Source organism: Cebidichthys violaceus, unplaced genomic scaffold (assembly GCF_023349555.1).
Source record: "Cebidichthys violaceus isolate CVI_PGR_0920_01 unplaced genomic scaffold, fCebVio1.0.p SCAF_3, whole genome shotgun sequence".
In the NCBI taxonomy this organism is placed as follows: Eukaryota; Metazoa; Chordata; class Actinopteri; order Perciformes; family Stichaeidae; genus Cebidichthys; species Cebidichthys violaceus.
Window position 1 is genome coordinate 3,436,002 of NW_027176483.1, and position 2,500 is coordinate 3,438,501.

The 2,500-nt window shown below is 46.1% G+C and overlaps 1 protein-coding gene across 1 annotated transcript in view; it reads right to left on the minus strand.

Moving 5' to 3' along the window:
* Positions 1-1,679: 1,679 nt before the first annotated feature.
* LOC137880976 (creatine kinase U-type, mitochondrial-like) overlaps positions 1,680-2,500 on the minus strand; it is a 10,245-nt gene continuing 9,424 nt past the window's right edge. The window contains exon 9 of the mRNA XM_068722605.1: positions 1,680-2,500. This exon is cut by the window's right edge and continues 161 nt beyond it. The gene's annotated coding sequence lies outside the window, so the exon portion shown is untranslated.

The following is a 2,500-nucleotide window of genomic DNA, read 5'->3' on the forward strand; positions in this document are numbered from 1 at the left end:
CACTGAATCATCATTTAATCCAACGTTCTTTTACGGTATATTGCCGTCATTATCCGACCACCATTTTACCCCTGGGAACCTGCTTCGTATGTGGCTGTGCGCTCTGCAGTCCTCTTCTGCACTGCACAGATTTGTTGAAGCCCCTTCCCTTTTTTGAGATTTTTCCCCCAAAATCGTAGCCTCCGTTGCCTCTGCGAAAAAAAGGGGTTGCCACGGCAACCCGCTTGCTCCTCAGCCATATCTGGAACAAGGAGGAGGAGAGAAGAGGTCCGCAGCATTACGCTTGTGACATGTGAGAGATCCGGAGGGAGGGAGGGAGGGAGGGAGGACGCGTTCAGGACATCAGAGCCTTCCTCCGAATCCTCCCAGAGGGAAGAAGCAGATTCCTCTCGACACCAACACTCGACGTCTCGTCAGAACACCGAAACGCCTTGTTGTCCTGCCGGTTGTCCCAAAACACTGGAGAAACTGTTGCCCGTTTCATCACTGGAGACAATAAAAAAAAAAATCTATTCATTCATTCATTGGATGGGACAAAGCACTCGTTAGATACTCCCTGCACTGCAGAGAAAACGCTGGCATCTCCGCACCCGCTTTGAAACAAAAGACGGACTCATACTTAGGTTCATATTCACTGTCGAGTGCAGACGATGAGGCGGCACACAATCCTTTCAGCGTGGCATTTATATGCTGTGCTTGTGCAATGGGAGTTTGCGCCAATCTGCACAAGTTCACAGTTTTAATAGTAACTAATGACAAGGAGACACAAAACTAACAATGTTTAATTCTGTCTGTCAATTTCTTTCCAGCTCCCCAACCGGCGCCGTGACACTCGGCCCCAACACCTGCTGAAGACATCTTTAAAGAGATATGCTTTCATTTTAAAGAAATAATTACTAGGGCATTACAGCTAACAGTTGTTTTCATTCTTGATTTATCTGCTTGATTCATTGCTTGGTCTATAAAATGCTTAAAAATAGTGGGGAAAAAAATGGCATTCAGCTTGGCTTGTGTTGTCCGTCTTAACGCTCGAAAACTCTCGAAAACTCAGAAAATGAAAACTAAAAGCAGCAAACTGTCACATTTCAGAAGCTGGAGCCCTGACACGTTTGCTTAAGGAGTGGCTGAAACAATTAATCACTTATCAAAATCGTCGTAGACTTAATTTTCTGTCGCTGGACTAATTGATGAATTGCTGATCGTTAAACCAGTGTGTGTCACTGATGTGTTTGAGTGGAGAACAATGGAGCACAGAGGAATAAGATGTAACAGGCGTTTGGAGACGATGCTTGTAAGTAGGTTGAGTTCATTGTTGGTTTTGGTCCTGTTGATGGGATTTGTATAGAAAATCACCTGCCTCGTCCTCCTAAAATGTTTAATGAAGTCAATAAAGTAAATCTGTCAGATTTAAAGGTCTTGGCTGCGGTGTGAAAACAGGAACCCTGAGTACCTTTTCAGCATAACACAGTTTTGTTATGCCTCTGACTGAACGTTGTCACATGACACTGTGCAACCACGCCGATCGCATTCACGCTCCTGCGGCTTGGTGACCATGGAAACCTTAAAGCTTGGGCTTCGTCCCCTGGCGAAATCTTCCCGGATACCGGAGAATGACGTCCGGTTCACGTGGAAACAAGAAGTAACGCTCCACCAAACAAATGAGAGGCCGACAGAGGAGCTTCTGTTAAATAGATGCTTTCTTTAATAAAAGACATTACAGTGCGACATTCACGATGAGCTGGAATGATATTGCTTCAGTAGCTTACAGTACTTAACCCAGCCCAGCCAGTGTATGTGTGTTGTAATAACATTACATTTTGACAGCAGTGTGTCATCAAGCATACAAATCCTCCGGAGAACACGAGTCTCTTCAGTCTTACCCTGTTAATCTACATTCAAATCCACTCCAAATGGTGAGAAGAAACTAGAGAGGTGAGCACAAATGGATGGACGACACAAGCACTAGAGAGTGGGAATGACCGATCATCACACAGGAACGTGGGGGGGGGGGGGGGGGACATGCAGGAAGGGGCCGAGGTGAAGCCAGGTTCGGTGGGCTGAGGAGTGCTTTGGGAGCAGAGCCAAGAGAAACCGCTTGACCAGGCAGAGACGGGCAAACGTGGCGGCCATCTTTGCTCCGCTGCAACAGCCTACGGTGTGTGTGTGTGTGTGTGTGTGTGTGCATCCTTTCGCTAACGTTCGCTGCCATTTAAGAGCAAGGCTTGAGTTTAAAGATTAAAAAAAAAAACTTTCACATGCATCTTAAACGCACGAAAGCCCGAGAGCAGTATTCTGGGACTCTGGTGTGTTTGAGCCAGATAGATAGCTGTGTTTATAATAGATGTAGATAATATCATATAGAGGTATACTGTGGGGAAAGGAGGGTTGATCAGGTAAGTAGTGGTAATAAAGGAGGCAATGACATAGATATTTATAATATCTATGGGCACAGAGCGGGGGGGGGGGGTTGTGTGTGCATGTGTGTGTGTGCCCAGAGGGT